Genomic DNA, 19,202 nt, shown 5'->3' with positions numbered 1-19,202 from the left:
GTAGTAAAAGCTGTTTGGTGACATTTCTACTCATGTCGAAATATAAATTGTAAACATTATTAGTTACTATTAACATTATGTAAACATTATTCGTTATTATTAACATTATGTAAACATTCTTAGTTAATTATTAGTCCTCTTGAAGATTTTCTATTCCTAATGGTCTTCTCGTGTTACTCATCCTACCATGTTTCTGTGAAGAGATTAGTTTTGAAAATCGTATCAGTGTTAGAGGATTCAGTATTTTCATTATTCATTCTGAATTCATTAGTAACACAGGTAAAATTAGAGTCAGGTGCTTTTATGTCCTCCATGAAAAAGCAAAGAGATTTTTGATACATATTCTTCTCCTGTGATGTGACTCTATGGCGGAGAAAACTTGACTACACGTGGGATAATTTAATTTTACATAGTGACAAATGGGAGCTATCACACACGATTATCAAGATAACCTACTAGCAGCTAAGAAAAAAAAAAAGAGTGCCTGAATTCATGAAATGTGCAAGCAAAACACTGAGTTTTATTTTGAACATGTGGATCCCATTCACATTATTTTCCCGTACTGTCAAAAACTTAAATTATATCTGATATGTGCTAATGAGAAAGAAACGCATACTCTAGCTGTAAAGCAGGTGGAACCACGGGGTTTTTACACGTGTGGCACAAAAAAGAGAGGAGACGGGTGCAGTGGTCAAAATCTGAGGCTTCGGTGAGGAACGGAGTGATAGACAGAGGAAAAAGGTGAGGGAAAGGTCCCAGGAGAGAGCTCAGGAGAGGAAAATGAAAGGTATTATCCGATTATCATTAGTCTACGTGTCCTTTTACTTCAAAGCCCTTTCTGAAGTTAGCAGTGATTTTTCACAAAGGACCGGTGACTGCGATCAATGACAGTCTCGCACTTCTGTAGAAGATTTTCTTTCTTAGTGATGGGCTGTGACAAAATACCCAGTGGGAAAATGCTTCCGGAGAGCCAAGTGTCAGCTACAATAGCGATCCATTTTCATCCGAAGCGAAGATCTGCGACTCTTATTTCTTGCAGCCAAATCGTGGACTTCCCTAATCGCTAACATGCTTCGGTAGCTGTGCGGAGCGTGCCAAGAATGAAACCGTACCTGCGATCCGAAAGAGATAAAGCGTAAGTGAGTAAATGTATGAAGTAAAACTTTAGGAATTCTAGTAAAACCAGGTGAAAACTAAGAAAAGATGAAATAAGAACTGATGTGAAATTGTTCCTAAACCTCAAACAGAACCTGAAAATGTATTTTGTTCTCTCTCAAAAAGCAGAGGTATGCAGAAGAACCCTGTGTGGCTCCCCTCTTGTTAGCTCTGTTATTCTCTAATCAAAATTACAAGCAGCTGGCAGTCTTCCTGACTCAACCTGGGAATCGGGAGAGTCAAACTCCAGTTCTTGGTGCGGAGTCGTTTCGAAATCCAGGGAGGCCCTGGGTAAGGAATACCTGAGGAGCAGGATTTACTGAGCAGCTGCAGAAAACACGGGGCTGCAGGCTCGGCGAGCCGGCTTTCTCCAGCACACACAGAATACAGAGCTCATTTTACACTCAGATCAGCTGTGTGGTGCCTGGAGCGTCGATCTGGCCGGGGTCAAACGCTGCCCATTGCCTTGTGTCAGTGGGCAAAAAAATATTCTGTAAAACTCGATGCTAACTCTCGTATGAGACTAAGATTTTCCGGCTTCTCTGAGTTGGTACGGGTCGGTTCACGTTCTGAGACATAGTTTGCTTTCGTAGCTCTAGCAAAATATGATTTTCCCATTCAATATGATGGCGACGCTTCTTGCTGTCTCATAACTCTCCAGTCTTTTCTTGAATGCTAATAAATTCTTAGCCGTGATGCTATCTTGTTGCACAGAAAGGCGAGTTGTGCACTACATTGAGAAGTGTTTACTTTTGCCTGTAAAGCTACATGATAAAGGCAGGCTAATAAAGTTTTCTCTCCAAAATAGCTTGATTTAAAAAAAAAAAAAAAAAAAAGCTGTTATTGGGTTTCTGGTTGGTTTTGCTCTTTTACAACTTGTAGGAAAATAGCCAAGAAAAAGGTTATGGAAACACATAGGGGATGACCATTCCGTGATTCTGTAATGGCTTAGGAGATTCTATACCGTGAACCCTATTTTTAATGTATCAGTCTCAAAGCACAGAAAAAGAATGGATCTACCAGCAGGTGTTGATATTTGAATCTCTAATTCCAGTTTGTTTCTTCATCTGTCTCCTCCTGGGGCCCATCCTGCCCCAGCAACGTGATTTGTGAACCGTGTAACTTCCCCGGATTAGAAGAGCAATGGCGTATTAGCTTTGATTACCTCCCTCCAGCTTATGGGGAGCAATTTAGTTAAACTTTTTGCTGTTTCATCTCGGGGCAGATCAGTATAGGAGAAAGATCAGCTCTTCTTGGCCCCTTTGTTATCTTTACTGTCAACATAGCGAAACGTAGCGCGCTCTGCAAAGAAACATAGCAGTTACGCAGGGAAGGGAGACGTCGTTTGTACGTGATACAGAGTTCAAATTATTGAACTTATGTTATCTCCTTTGAAAAAGTGAATATATTATTGAATAGTTTTCCATACGTTTAAGAATGAGGCCTCTCATAATTGTCTTCAATAATATTAAACTGGAGCATCATTTTTATACGTAAGTGGCAAAACCCACTTTCAATATAATTTTAATTAACTGCTTTTTAACTTAGAGCTCTGATATTCCGAAAGCAGCTTGCCTAGCTCACAGTTAGGTTAATGCAAATGATAAATGTATATTACTTTTCAAGTGAAAAATTAAAATTATTTTTCATTTAATAATTAAGAATTATATGGCTTTCTCCAACTGGTACAGTTGCATAGATAAATTCTTAAGAATGAAAGAGAGAGGAACGCACTTCTTAATACCTTACCTGTATTGTACTCTAAATTCCCTTAGATGCTCAAATACGGTTACCGAAGTGAACTTTCTAACACAGGCGGCTTTCATATTTACTGATACAATTGTTATCATCATCCCATTAATGAGAAAGCTGCAGAATGAGTTGAGTCCTGAGGGAAACTGTGTGACAGATATCATAGTCGTTTCCATGGTGCAAAGATAGTTGAATATTAAAATATAACGTCTCCTGAGAAAGGCCTCTACTACTGGAGCCGGTTGGCATGAAGCAACAAGAAGTTTGGGTAATATCAGAGTTGTATTTTTTGTATTAGTGACCTCTGGCAACAACATGCGCTCCGAACAATTTGATACAAGGTAAAGTTTGGCTGGTGCGTTCTGCCTTTGTCTGATGTGAACGTATTTATCCAATGGATTAATTGTTTATGGTCTGGCCTTTCTATAAAACTACCGTTGCATTGCTATTTACTGGTTTTAAAACACTGCCTATGTGGGTGGGCAAAATGATATTGCGGCGCTTACCTCCGGTGCCAGCTGGCCACCTAAATGTCTGACTGTGTGTGTTCAACTTTGTTCAGTTGCCGCGTGACACGAAGCAGGGCTGTGACCCCGGTGGTACCCCTGCTTGTAAATGTAAGCTCGGCTCTAAAAATTGCTGTGATTCCGTCAACAGTAGGGTCCGCCGTGATGTTTGCTGAACTCCTCCGTTTGCCGAACCTAGTAGAAACAGAGTTTTTCACATCTAAAAAAAAAAAGTAAAATGTGTTTGGAATGGGACCAAAAATCGTCGTGGTTAGACCTGAATGTACAGACTATTAAAATATGTTTTGCTTGCAGTCTACCAGAAGAGCTCAGAACCTGCTGCAAAGCCATGCTCTTTTTCAAAAGCCCCAGGTCGGCATTCAGGTTTCAAAGGCTTCGGTTAGAGGTACACAGAAATACAGCGTTCCAGGGGTTCCAAAGAATTGATTTTACTGGCGTTATCTCCCTGTCTCTGTGAACGTTTGGAGGTCACCATTATGAATTATGGCTCGTCTCCAGGAGCAGCGTCGCGCTCTGCAGAATACAGCAGATGCGAGAACTAGAGGACAGAAAATGGAGTTTGTTTTCAGAGGAACTGTCGCTGCTCGCTTGACTTGTCTGGACACTCTTTCTTAAGCATTTGGTATTGGGCACTATCAGGGGCTAGTTGGACTTTTCATTCAACCCTAAACAAATACATTTCACGAAGAGAGAAGTAATACTGACTAGTGGACGTACAACATTTTGCGACCAGATGTTAATAAGAACTGGGGGGAGAGAGAAGGATGAACAACACCTTGGCAAGTGTTTTCAAGTACTGAGATGCTTCAGACATACTGGCAGAAACAGATAACAAACTAGTAACGCCTATGAACAGATTTCCAGGAATCTACTTTTGTTTTGCCAGGGAACGTAAATTCAATGCTAACCACTCATCAGAGCCCTCAGGATGGATCCCAGCAACAGGGAAAGTGAAGGACCTTAGTGCTGCCACCCTTCCTCCCACCGCTTCCGCCTCCCAGAGAAGTTCTCCAGCTAGGACACCAGCAGAAAGCAGAGGCAGGAAGAGCTAGAGGAAGCGTGGGATAAAATTAGAAGAGGTACCACCAGCAAAACCTCTCTGTGCTTCTGCTGGCTCTTGCACAGGATGAGACTTCCAAAAGGACTTCACGATATCCTGCTGAGACCAGAGCTGAGTTCACCTAGAGTGCATTTGAAAATTCAATGCCTTTAATGGCTATAAGAATTGGTTCACAAAAGCATTTCTTGTTTTATCTCTTTTTCTTTTTTTTTTTTCTTTTTTTATTTTAAATCGCCACAGGGGTGGATGGCGTGGCAGAAGGTCTGAGTTGCCTCGCTGTGAAGCTAACCTTTGACTGCAGCTCTGCTTTCTGCTGCGGGCTGCTCCTGATAAACCCACCGCACGCCAGGACCTGGCCTCTCGCGTGGGCGATGGGATCGTAGGATGGCTGGTTTGGAAACTCTAATGTCGTTTACAAAACTTCGCTCTTATCTCTGCTAGTCTGTGAGTCAACTATACTTCAGTAAGCCTGACCAGTTACCCCAGCCCCAAACTATTTTGGACTGGTTTATTCCAAATAAAATAGGCAGCAGGCGTAATGCATTTTTCTCTGAAAATAATGATAATTCCGCTGAGTTTGGGGGGACAGAGTCAAGGGATTGAATCCACTCCTTAAAGGTGTACAGGAGTGGTAGGTTTGAAAATCTTATCACTGTTAGAGGATTCAGTATTTTCATCATTCATTCTGAATTCATTAGCAATACAGGTAGAATTAGAGTCAGGGGCTTTTATTTCCTCCATGAACACGCAAAGAGATTTTTGATACGTATTCTTCTCCTGTGATGGTGACGTAGGTAGGTTACGCCACCTAAAGTCGTGCTAATTCCCAATTGGTGCGCTAAACGAGGAATATCTATTATCCTACACTTTTCCTCACTTAGATGCATGTCACACAATATTTATTCACAGAATTACTGATCCTTCTCGTTAAATATAGTTTTTACTTACGTCACTTCAGAATTTCTGACGTTCTTAGAATTTTTTTTAACAGATGTATTTTCCTGTTTTTTTCCTAGAATCGCTGGAGAAGCTTTCCTTCTGTATTGGTTTCTAAGAAGTAAGGGATGTACAGGGCACTGTGTAACAGGTATTCCTATTTTTTATGCACAGAAATGATGCAGCGAATCATCAGTGGTGAAAGAATATTTCTGGGGAAACCTTGATATTGGGGAGACACTATATCTCCTCTTTATACGTCCGGACCTGCTTGTTGCTGTACAAATGTGTAAAAGAGCGTTATCTTCTGCATCTGCGTACTGATTTCTTTGTGCAGTTACGTACAAATTCTACCGGGACATGTATAAACGTGTACGATATTTGGAAAGAAAAAAATTCCCATCCTGAGGGGGTCCATCGCTGTTTCCTTTCTGCAGGAGTAATGGCAGACAAAACTCCAGGTCTTTCTCTGAAGTTGTGCTCAGTGTCTCAGGGTCACATAGGAAACCTTTTGGCATTTACTCAACCAGTTTTTCCTCCCTTTTCCGCATGTTCTGGTCTTTGCTTTGTTATAACTGCGTTTTCCGATTCCCTTTGTTGGGGAGAATGCAAGACCCGCCCTGACTGGGGGAGATGACTCCTCATCCCTGCTGCGTGTCCCCCTCTCCCCTGCCCTTCCCAGCCCACCTCGCCTCACAGCGCAGCCGGCCGCGCGTCCGACCCGCCGGCAGTTTGGTTTATGTCAGTTCAGTGTCAGATTTGGGCAATCAGCATGTGACGTTGGAGCGGTGTTTGTGGATTGATGGTGACTGGCTAATGCTGTCGTAATGCGTTTCTCATCTGTTGGTCCTTTCAGACCGTTCCTCAGAGTTTAGGTCCCGGTCTCAATTAGTCGCGGTGATTCTAAACATTCGGAGCTGGCTGATGATTGCTGCGGTATCGGAGATAGGGGCAGCTTCTGGGTGAGAGCCGGGGTCTCGTGGGGCTGCTGTGCACGCCTTTAAACTCCTGTTTCATGGAACACTGGGTGAATGCAACGCCGCGAATAAAAAAGAAAAAAGGAAAAAAAAAAAAAAAACGGCATGATTCTTACCATTATTTCATTTCAAATTATTTCAAGTTTCCAAATGAAGGTCACTGAATTAAATACAAATGTGGTGTAAGAGAAGCAAAACCACTTAATCTGTTATTAACACACTTTAAAATGTATTTTTAAATACCTACAACTAAATTATGCTTCGCTGAAATTTTACCATTGACTTCCAGAACTAAAGCTGTGTTCAGCTCCAGTGGGTTCAGAGTCTCCTCCATGACTTTTAACTGCTGCTTCACATTAGGAGGTTCAGCCTTGTACCCTTTTGGAGACACAGCTCCTTTCCCCGTGGCGTTCTATCACTCAGATTTTGACGTGAATTAACCACTATCATCTCACTACTGAGAAATGTAAAACCAGAAAATAGATCCATTTAACTGCATAGTTTCCCGATGTTGCCACTGGGCTGTTATTCCATTTTTGATTTCTGGTATGTGAAGATGTGGCTGTCTGATCAGACCGCCGAGGGAACAAAAACCTACTAATTGAACATGGATTTCGGGGAAGCTTCTACTTGTGTTTCTTGACATAAACTGTTCCGCAGTGTTTAGTTTTACTGCATTCTGCCGCTGAGCGATGATCAATCTGTGATGGCTGGTGAAGTCAGTCTCTTGCATATGAGGTTTGAAAACACCTTTGAAATCTTTTGAGACAAAGAGAGCAGCAAGTAAGTATGAATATATTCGGGCATTCAAAAAGAAATGTGACATGAAGCGGAGTTTCACCACTGATTCCGTGTATTGGCAAGAATAAAATGGCTAAACTGGTAACTATTTAAGATGAATATAGCAGAAATGATAAGGAAAGGGAAAAGGATCTTTACTGTCGTCTTAGATTATAAGTAGAGCACTTGGTGTTGGGCTGAAGGAGGTATGTTCTTAAAGAGATTAAGGAAATATATGTCCCACCGGAGATTGCAGAGAATCAGGCATTTCGTTCTGGACCTCACAAGTTTTGTAAAATTACAGATTTAATAAACAAACCATTTTACGTCTCTGTAAGGAACTTAGAGGGGATTTCGAAAGTCAAACACTGAGGACCCTCGCTTTGACTGTGGTGGTAAAAGTAACATCTGCCTCAGACATTTTAACAACAGACTGTTCAGATCATTCTTTTCAGCTATGGTAGGAGACTTGACAGATATAAGCCATCCTCCCCCTCGTTTCTACACTTACATCTCTCAGCTGAACTCAACCTTACATCAAAGCGCTCGTATCAAGGACGTTCAGATTTAATTTTGCCTTTCTCTTTCAGATGTTCCATTCATTACAATAACTTCTGTGGTTTCCTAATTAAAAGAAGAACACAGAAATAAAAGAAAAACAATCCTTTTGTTGGTCACATCCATGGGACGCCACAAAATCTTTTTTTTTCCTTCTCCAAATCTGAAACAAAAGACCTGGCTGAAATTTCTGCCACGCTCATATACATTTACCAGGACAAACTGCGCGATGTGACTCAGACTGCTACCCACAAGTAAGTTACCGGTGATGCTGACGCGTGTGCTGACTCTTCTTGAGAAGAGTCCCCGAATCATCAAGTCCAAGAGCATTTAGCCCCGGGATCAGGAGTGGACCTGAGATCATAGGCCAATCTCTTTCTTTTAAAAACACATTTTTATACGTCCGTGATAACATTAACTTGAAGTATATGCAAATACAGAGAAAAAGAAAAGCAGCCAAGGATTTTCACTGCTGCTTCTGTCAGGGAGGGTCTTTCCTCTTCCGTTGCTCTGTTTCTTTGTCTCCTCTTGGGCATACAACTCTGCCCAGTGTTAACCCACCACCAGAGACCTGTTAATTCTTTCAGGTTTGCCGATATCCTTGGTGCCAGGCGTTTGTTTGTTTGTTTTGTTTTTTTTTTTTTTTAAGTGGTTATGTGATTCTTTCGGTTCGGAAAATGTTACAGGAACATGAGCTTCATTCTGTGCTTTCCGTTTAAACTTTCACGTAGGTGCTTGGTTAAAGCTTTCGAGTTCACCGTTGCAATAGTTCTGTGAAAGCTCTACTCCACAAGATTTATTTCCCTGTGGAAAGTTAAAAGGCAAGTCTCAGACAAGGCACTCAAAAAAACAAAGCCAAACAAGGAAAAGATAGAAACAGCTTGAGGAGCATTGAAAACTTTGTTTTAGTATGGAGAGATAATAAACAATAGCTTTCAGGGTCTTATCTTGATGTATTGTCTGTATTTCAACACATGGTCTTTGTAAAGCGGACAAAACCGGTTTTATTAAAACATCAATGACAACGAAAAATGCATTTCCCCAAATCATCTCTTCTCCTGCTCAGAATTTATTTTGTCTGGCAGGTGCAGCCCATTTACTGCAACAAAAGGTGAAAGGTTTGATGCTGTGATTGTGGGATCTCAGGGAGACAACACTCAGCTGAGCACTCAGTCCTCTGCTGTGAAAGTTTGTGAAAGTTTTCTTTGCAAGCTGTTTTCCAATGGTTTCCCAGATTTCCTACCGCATCAGCAACTTTATTTAGCATTACAGTGGCCCGTGACCCTTCCTCATGTGGAAAATATCTACTTCATCATAAAAGAGGTGAAGTAAAGAGTTTCTTTGGTTACTGTGAGGTCCCTTGAAGTTTCAACAGTTGGAGTATGTGCTTAGAAACCTTTAAAACTCGGGTTTGATCCGGAGATACACATGCCTGTGCGATGTGTCCATTGTGATTTATTAGAGAGAGAGGCAAACACTCTGAAAAGGTCTCTAATCTTTGATGCCGTTGATGAAGTATTTATCTCAGTGCCCAAAGTTGTTAGTGATATTGTTTCCAAGTTCCAGGGCACATATTTAGCGAAACATCAAGAATTTGGGCCAAGAAAGTGATTAATTATGGCCCTAAAGTAGTGAATAAAATCCACCATAGGAGATAATTTAAACTGGGATCCCAGAAAACCCTTGACAGCCAGCAAGAGATTGCCTACAGATGCGTAGGATAAAATGCCAATGAGGGTGATGCATACGATTCCTCTCTGGAACTTAGGTTGCCGGTACTGGATCCCGAAACCCTCTTCTGATATTAAACACCCCTTTAAAAAAAAAAAAACAAACCCTCACCTCTGTAGCGCATACACTCTTCCTTCTCCGGAACTCGAGCCCAGTGACGGCGTGCTGGCCAACCCAGCAAAGGGTTCGGCCTTCACCCAGGAGGCAGGACTGTCGTTCGGTGGGGGACTGCTGCCCTCCACTCGAGGAGCCCCCAAGCTGGCGCTCGTCCCTCTGCTCCCGGGTTGGTGCTCCTCGCGGAAGAGCTTCGCGGCCCCCTCCTGTGCTGACCCAGCAGCTGCCGCCGTGGCAGCTGTACCTCCTGTGTCCTTTTCCTCTTTCCGTCTCTTTTAGTCTAAGTCGGGAGTACAGGCAGCGGCGGTGTTTTCATTTCGTATTTCCATTCCTCCGCAGGCTTTCAGCTGCTGTGGTTCGAGTCATTGGTATTCGGTCCCCTCCTGTTTCGCGCACTGACACCTTTTGCGGCCACACACGCTTAGTACGTTGGAACCGTTGCCCTCGTCTTCTCATCGGGTTTGTGTCCAGCCCTAATAACAAAAGGCAGGTGATCTGTGTGCCAATAGTTTGCCTCCTTCAGGCTCCCCAAACTTCTCCAGAATAAGAAGAAACTTGGTACGAGACGTCATTTTTCAGCTCTGCCTGCGAGCTCATAAACAAACATTGGTTTGTACGTCAGAGGAATTTGAAAACTACTTTGAAAAACAAAGCGTTAGCTTTTTTACATCAAAATCATTGAAACAGACTACACCGGGTTTTCTTGCAGAGCATAGTTACGGTAATTAGCCAGCAAAATTTGAAATATTACCCTGTTGAGAAAATAGGCAGTAGTTCGATTGAAATGCCTATGACTGAATGGCCACAGGATCACTTATTCTGTGTGTGTATGAATCCTTCCTGTCTCACGTTGTCTTCTTCTTTTACTTCAACCCTACTACTTCTCCTGCTATTTAGACCCACTGTATTTCCCGAACGTGCCAAAAGTCTTTTTCCTATCCTTTTCGTAGCCCCTTCACCAAATTTACGTTTACTACATTCATTCCCAAGTACTTCTCACGCATCTCTAAATGCTTCTGCTTTTGCTGACATCATCAGTCGGGCTCATCAGTCGCTTCTCAGGCCAGAGGGGAGCGAAACGAACTCGCAGCGTTTGCTCGTTCCCGTGGTATCTCAGAATCACTCTGAGACTCTGGAGAAAAGGAGGCATTACTTCAGACGTCTCCCAGGATATTCTGTACAGCCGACGCAAAGCCACAAATAAAATTTTTTTTGCGAATTAAGGAGGTTTGACGGTGATCTGGCGAGACCTCGATGATTTCCTCCCACCGTATGGCCAGTAACGAAGCTCAGAGCTGGCTTGTTTTGTTGGTGGTCTTTCTCGAGAACCCCTTCGAGGACGGCTTTCTGGGCGGATTCAGAGGCGCTTTGGTTCTTGCCGTACCGCTGCTTCCAAAGGTGCTGACTAAAACGATGAAAGACGAACCCGACATAAGGCTGCGGAGGGTTTTGTGCTGGCCCTCCAGGCAGGGGTTTCACCTGACACCGCAGTTCCAAACATATATTCTCGGCACTGGGGGATGGGGGGGTCGGGACCCAGTGAGTCACGCGGCAGAGAGGAGAGTTCGACCTGGCAAAGGGTTGAGGAGCTGTCTCTGAAAAATGCCGATGTGGCATTTTATGCTACATCCCATACTCTTGGTTCGTAATTTCACGCTTTCACACTTTTCTCTTTCTGGAGCTGGAGAGGAGTATCCAGTGATCTTGGGACAATATTTTCTTTATGCAAATTTCCTTCTGTACGGAATATTAATCTCTGCCATTGGCATTGACAGACAAGAGTTAAAGTTTCATTTTAAATGTAAAGCTCTGACAGAGCATGCATAATGCTCTGCTGTGTTTATAAGATAATTGTACTTAATGACATTCAACTTGAAAAGCTGCAGACTCCAGGCGTGCCGGTCCCTTCCATGGTGTCTACTTAGGAAGCTCTGCGTAGGAGCAGTTCGCTTTCTTCACAGGGTACTATAATAACAGGTATTTTGGTGCAAGGTTGTTTTACCTCATCGGGTTTCAGCTGGAAACTAGTGTTTGTTATTGCCTTAAAAGAAACGTAGTTATTTGTTGTCATAACCAAAAGGAATCCCCTGCAAACAGTAGCTGCCAGCTGGTCCTGGGTTTTAAAACTCTTATAAATTGGGATTTCCAATTATTTTGGCAAAAGCCCAGGGGAGAGTCTTATTTTTGTTATATGCTACTCTGTGTGCGGGAATTCGTATGCATGCATTCCATCTCCAGTAAAACGTTACATTATGCCGCAGGTGTACAGCACACACGCAACCGATAAAATAAAAATCAAAGCCTCGCAGGCTTCAGCCATTGTCCATTTCTCATGGCTCGTGGTGTTGGCGTGGAGCGTGCGTTCTAAATCGGCGTCGGGCAAGATATCCCGTGTCGCTTGCGTAGGAAGACGTGACCGGTTCTAGCTGAGGAGCACAGAATACCCCTTCTCCCATCGCCCGTCTCCCCCTCCTTTCCCTCCTGCCCCGGGGAGGGAGATGCTGCGCACGGGAGAGGGCGGTGGGAGTCACACCGAGAGCCTCACCTCCTGCACCACCCAGACAAGTCACACCGAGAAATAAATCTCGGCACGAGCAGCAGTTACTGACCATCAGCCCCGGAGTTTCCTGAAAGGCCGAGGCTGTGATTGCGGCTCGCCTCACCCTGGGAAAGGTCTGAGCTCCGTTTCTGTGGAAAATTACAGCTATCTGAACACTTCCTAGCCCTCGAGTTTTAAGATAGTGAAAAAGGGCTCTCCGCTTTCAGTTTGCTGTCTTGAGAGGAAGGGCGTTGCATTTGTGAATTTTTTATTTTCTGTACTCATTTCGTCACTCCTCCCCCTTCTCAGTTTCCACAGCGAGTACCAAGAGAGATGCGGGCGTTAGCTTTTGACAGCTTTATAAAGATAAGCCAGCATATATTATTTACAAAATGTGCAGTCAGAAACTGTAAATTAGCCAGAATTTTAAAAAGGAGATTGACGGGGTACCTAGATTTAGTATTTGACTAAGTGCACACAATTGGAATGAAAACTGCCTGCGAGTATAAAAGAAACTTACGACGTTTACTTGACTGCCAGCTAATTCATAGTCAATGTTTGCTTTTTCCAAATTTCTTGTTTTCTTTAAGTTTCCATTTATTGCTTCGTTAACATGATCCGCTTCCAATGAAATAATTTAGGTCAAGAATGCCCCAGCAAAGGCTTGTCAGGTTATTTGCGGGGTTTTTCTTTTTTTTAACGTTCTTTCGTGTTGTTTGGCAGATCAGACGGGATGGAGAAGCAGGGAAACGTCTCACAGGTTACTTGAGCGGGACTGAGCAGTATCAGGAGAAGGGGAAGCACAGGCTGTAAAAGATGCCGCGTTCCGGAAAAACGTCTTGCCATGGCCCTTCACCGAAGAGCCCAGTGCTCAGCACCAAGGAGGCGTAGTCCGTGAGTCATGGGGAGCCGCAAGGGATTTTTCCTATTGAAAAGGTTCTCGAAGAAAAGCGTCCCTCCATCTCAGCAGGGCAGAGCCTGGGAACTGATAAGAGCAGCACGGGGGAAAACAGCCTGCGGAGTCTGGGGAGGAAAAGGGAAAGGAGGGGCAGGATTGGTGACTTTCACCTCCTTCGAAAAACAGCGCGTTGAGATTGCCTTGGACCGGGGAAAGGGGAAAAGCAGAAATCCCTCCTCCGAGGCTTATCAGTGGGGCCGGTAAGGGATAGTGGATCTTTGCCCATCCTGGATGGAGGCCTTTGGTCCCCCCAGTGCCTGGCACGTACAGCTGCTCCCTGTCCTTCCCAGAGCCCCGCAGCAGCATCCGCGGCTGCCCGGTGATTCCCAATGCTACGGGTACGGGTACTGTCCCAGCTGGGGCAGCGCGAGGCCAGCTTTTTTTCTTTAGGTGAGGATGCTTAACAGGTTTTTCCGTACTCCTCACAGCATACTCCTCCTGCTTTGAGATGACTGAGAAATAAGAGCATGGTTTCGAGGCCTGAAACTGATAATTTTGTCAGAGCAAACTGATAATTTTGTCAGGGCTGGTACGGGGTGTATGGTGCTCTCCCCCTCCCCCCCAAAAAAATATAATAAAATACTAACTTCCTAGGGCAAGCAGGAAACAAGGGAGAACAGTGATTGAGTGCTGGAAGCCTGCGGAAGGCAGCGTGCACTTCCACAGCCCCCAGTGTTAATTATTCCTCTTTCAGCAAAGAGACGAGAGCATTTGGGGTGGGCCAGATTGCAGGGTTTGCAGCAAAGAGGGTTTTCAAGCATGAAAAGTGTTTAATGCAGTAGGGGACTTGTTTGCTAAAGGGCACGAGGCAGAGCATTTGGATTCGCGACTCCTTAAATTTTTGAGATCCACAGTGGGAAACAACTGAAATAGTGAACATTTGAAATATAGTTAAGCCGGTGTGTTCACCTGAAGTATCTAAGCAGTATTACGTATACTCATTTAAAAGCTTGATTTTGACCAAAATGCAGGGGCATAAAGCAACCTACTTCAAATAAAAGAGTTGTGGTTGTATATATAAGACAACAGAAAAGAGAACACTCCTTTGCGTGTTGATAAAAACAAGTATAACCCCGGTCTGGCAAAAGCTATGTGCGTTTTAACGAAACTCACGTTGTCATTTCTCTCTTTCTTTTCCCTCCTGTTGCAAATCCGCACACAAGACCTTCATTCCCTATCCCAAATTTTGCCCTTGTTCATTAGCATGGCAATGTGATCTATGTTCAATCCGACAGGGACACAGAGCCAAATCTGACCTTAAACATTTGATAGAGGTCTTCTTGTAAAATAGATGATTTACCAACAGCTGCAGTGATTCTACAACAAATGCGTTAGTGTATCAGAGGGACCGGGACACCAGTTTGTTTAAACAAATCCAGTAAAGTTATCATGGGAAAGTGAAGGAAGTGGGTCACCAGTTTTCTGATAATATTTACGACAGTCCATAGATAAGAGAACTGGAAAGGAGGCCCCTCTTTCTGCTGTAGTTTATCGCACGGTTAATGCAGAAAGACAAATTGTTGTAGGATAAATTCTTATGTCATCCTCCAGCTTTGTCACTCAGACCATCTGTGCGAAAAACGTATATAATAGTATGGAATTTGGGGCAAACACATGACAATTAAGATCCTGAAGGAAAGAAGGGGGAGAATGATAGATTTGTGTAAGGCACGTATTCTGAAGGCAAAAGGGGACCTGCGAGCGAAGAGCTCTGTGCTCCAAGACCTCAGAAGAATGTGAATGTAGTCCCTCTGGCTCAAATGCACTGAAGCATTAGGGCAATTGTCACCCGTTGATTTTAAGGCGTGAAACAAAGCAGGAGCTGGCCTGATGGCTCTGCACTTGGAAACGCCGTTCTTGACTGTGCCGCACAAGTGGTACGGGTACCTTCAGCAGGCAAAGGTTAACTTTCAGGAGAAGCCGTTCTGGTGCCAACAGCAAAATGAGACTACCCTTAACAGTGGTGACTTCCTCCTTCCTTTCACAGGCCAAGCCGCGTGCAGAAGCGTCAGGCCCTGCGCAGGAGTGAGCGGCGCGCAGGCCCCGTTATGCACCGCAGAGCGGCTGGGAAGTCTAGGAACAATTTTAATGAAATGACAGTAGCGTCTAAGCTCCTAAAAACCACTCCTGGCAGCAAATCCTCGCAGGAGCTCTCCTGGTGGTTCTTCCCTTCCCCCTCACAAAATGCACCAGGTTAAGCAAGTTGGCAGCAATATTCTTCTTTCACTGAGTTTGGAGGGGCTTTAGAGTCCCACGGTCCTTAGAGGGGAAGTATAGCAGAGACCAAGGCAGTCAGCAGTGGGGCAAAATTCCCCCCTTCCCCTCCCACTCCCAAAACCTCAGGCATTCCAGCTGGGTAGTCACCTTTGAGGAGGCAGTCCCTTGGGACTCCTCCTGAGCTGCGTACCCCTTGCATTTCTTGGGACACCGGAGCCCTCGTTAGCCGTGAGGGCCCCCTCACTGGCTGTTTAGATTTTTCAGGTGATCCTGCTAATTTGTGCAAATTCCAGACCTATGGAGAGTAGTGGTGGCCTTCCCATGGGGAAGGACGCTGTTTCATTTGTAAGGAACAAATAGCATAAAAGTATGACGTGAACCTTGCTGAGATCTCCACTTTGTTAACCCCTGTCTGCTGTGTTTTTCCACCAGTCTCCACGTGGTTTTGATTTCAGATCTTCAAAATATATTTTATGTTCCTTCCCTGGCCTCCTTTGCAGGACTTTGTTTTGCAAAACAGAAAATATTTCCTGGTTTTACATCCTTGTCAGTAGTCTGAAGTGGGGAAACCTTTTCAAAAGCCCAGTGCTTGTAGGAAGAGGAAGAGCTCGTTTCTGCTTGTTTTCCACTCCAGGGTGTCTCCTCTTTCTGCTTGTGGCCCAGAAGGTCTTACCCTTTTGTCAGTGTTAATTGGGTTTTTTTGCTGTATTTCGTCATTGGAACCTTCAACCTATGTTGAAGGTCTGGCTCATTAGCAGCGGCTGTACATAACCCATGACAGAAGACTCAGTGCAGATGTGGTCGGTGGTGTCACACGCCTCAGGGATGAGGAAGACCTGCTCCCGACAAAGAGCAAGCCGCCTTCTGGCTTCTGGAAACCTCCGGGCTGCAGAGCTGAGCAGCGCCCGCCCAGTCTAGGAGGAAATTTTGCCTGACGGAGGAAAACTGTGTCATAAAACTGGTTTTATTTCTCTCGGCCTTTGCGTGGTGGAGCAGGGAATGTAGTGGGAAACCAGAAATTGCCTAGGGCCGCTCCATACGAGCTATTCTTGGCTGTCAGAGATGTCCCTGAGGCTGCTCTTGGTCAGGCTGAGGCATAAAGTAGTTCTTGAGTCATCAGGGGTTTAAGCAGCGGCAAAGTTTGCGTAAAGCCCGCCATTTCCCCTCTTGTTCCACACCAAAAGTAGCTGGGGTGGACCAGAAATAACAGTGCCCCGACGGTTTTCAGTGTCTCGCCATTCGATCTCCAAGCGAGCAACCTCTTAAGTCAGAGATCCTAAATTTATTGCTTTAGCGCTCGTGCGCGACAATACATTTGGGGTAGTTTTGTGGCTCTGCGTTGAAGAAAGTCTGAAGGAGTCTCTGGTAACCTGAAAACTGCCCGCGGATGTGCTGCAGGGAGGAGAGGGGAAGCTAAGGTTTTGTTTAGAAGAGGGGGGAAAAAAAAAAATGATGAAAGTGAACATGAGCCAAGACGTAAAGTCTCATTTTGCTCCCATGTGCTAGCGCTTGAGCAGACTATTGTTCTGGACTCAGAGATTGGTTCTTAATTATGTTGAGCAGTGAATGGTTTGAATTACGGCCACATAGTTTGGTGAGCACAAGCCTGTTAAGAATTTTGGCTGGAGAGCAGCTGCAGGGCTGCTCTGAGATCGCAGAAGGTGGCTGTTGCTGGAGGTGTTTTCAAGAGTTAAGAGGCGTACACGCTGCCACCTGAAGTCCCATGCTTGAATGCTTTATCTAAATCTGCCCTTGTCTTTATTCTGCTATTTCAATCTAAAATAAAACATCTTGTATTTATTGTATCATCACATTTAGACACTACCATTTTGGAATCTCCTGTGGACATCATCAGATCCAGATGTTTCCAAATGTCATCATCCATACACTGAAATGATTACAAATGGAGATATATTTCTGTAAGCTGTTGCTACTCGGTGAAGATTGCCAGTTTCCACTGGCTTGGAGGAGACTTTTATTTTTAATGGGGTAGGGATGGCCCCAAGTTCAATACTGCAGATTTTTAAATTACACGTATTGTTGCATGAAGCGCAAGTGGTTCCAGTCTCTGTTCGCTCATAAATTCGGACTGATTTCCTAAGAGGTTACTGTTTTTAACACGTGTGGGATGATTTTAATATTGGGATTACACAATCTGATTACCTATCTCTCTCTGTAAAGAGTGTGGTGTGAGTTCATTATACGCTCTGATCAAGGTATTAGAAATACAACTCATTTCCAAGGAAGAACTATTTTTCCTTCACATCACTCCGTTTGCCTAAATTGTCTGACAACTGTACTGGTATTTATATGTACTGTACACAGCTCTGTCTGGCTTGTGAATGAATACTACTGCCCTCTACTGCAATGAATATCAAATTCATGCTCACGGTTGCACAACTCTCCATTCTAAATGCGCGCAAAGTACAGGGAAATGAGTTATACGGATGCCCAGACACAGGTAGAGATACAACCAACAGCTCGGAAATGGCAAGGGTTCATGCTGACCTCTGGCGTTGCTCTGGACGTCAGGGGAAGATTAGAGTTTCTGCAGCGGGGTAAAGAAAACGTGTCCCATAACTTGCTGTTATTGTGCCCTAATTAGTGAAGTCAGGCTGCATTTTAGATTTTCCCGTTTCCTTATTTGGACACAATAATAGCAAGCCGGGGGTTATAAAATTGTGGGTTTGGCCATCAGGATGATTAGTATCACAGTGCTTAATTTTTAGGTACTCCTTTCTCCTGAAAATGGCATCTCTGCTTTATGTATTGTAGCTTTCAGGCATAATTAACAGTGTTAGTTACGCACTCAAGAGCAAGGCCCTCCAGCCAGCATCCTAAGTGACGGCTTACCTGTTGTGACTCTTGGGAGCACTAAGGAGATGGTCGGAGAGCTCTCTCTTAAAGCCTTGCACTATGTGCACATTGCACTGGGTGAAAACGCTTATTTTTGCTAGGGAATCGTGGTCCGGTAGCTTCACCTGGGTGAAAGTGTCTTGCTCATTCTGTATTTAAAAAAAAAATAATAATTCTTTCAGGAAATAGAACCAGGCTCTCTCTTAACTGATCATCTTACGACAACGTACTACAAAAATCACCTCGCTGTCTTTCTCTCCTTTCTCTGGTAGGTGGTCTTGATCAGGTGAATGTAAAAAAAAAACCCAAAAAGCGCTTCCTAAAAAGATGAGCAACACAGGTTTGAAATCCCTCAGACCGTTAGGGAAACGGGAACTGGGTCCTCCGGGTACCAGAAAGTGCTTTGATGACTAACGCATGCGCAGAAAAACTAATGCCTGTTCCTTCTTCGTTTGTATTTTAAAAGAAAGTATGGCTTTTTGTTAGGGAATGGGGCCTGATTCTTTTAAAGCACACTGGTCTTCCTCTGCGAAAGCTCTCTGCATCAGGCCCTGCAGGGGAATTAACCAGCCAAATGACACTGCTGGACTGAATTTAGGCATGATCCGAAATCGAAGGGATCAAAGCTCAGAAAGGGGAGGTACCCAGATACAGCTCCAGGTCCCAAAGGTACCTGGTGAATTTTACATTCAGAAAGTAGGCGCTGGGAAAGTCGGATGCAGCCGCTGAGGAGGTATTTTGTGATTTCAGTACAGGTCTTAGGTGCCAAATGTCATTCGGGCACTTAAACTCTTTCTAAATTTGCCAGGGTACTAGAGAAGCTCATTGGACGCAAAAATACAGCAAGAAGGTATGACAGTAATCCAGCTGGTGCTGGCTTGGTGCTGTCACACGCAGCCCCCTCCTGCCCTGGCCCCTGGTTGCTTTAGCTATGGCAGAACCCCTAGCAGCCCTCTAGAAAGTATCGATCTCTCGTTATTTTCAGAACTTTGTCCTTCCTCTTAGCACAGCGTGAACGGCTCGAACGCCTCTGTGCTCATCT

Source organism: Vanellus vanellus, assembly GCF_965231255.1.
Source record: "Vanellus vanellus genome assembly, chromosome: 4".
NCBI classification, from domain to species: Eukaryota; Metazoa; Chordata; class Aves; order Charadriiformes; family Charadriidae; genus Vanellus; species Vanellus vanellus.
This window is presented reverse-complemented; position numbering follows the sequence as displayed.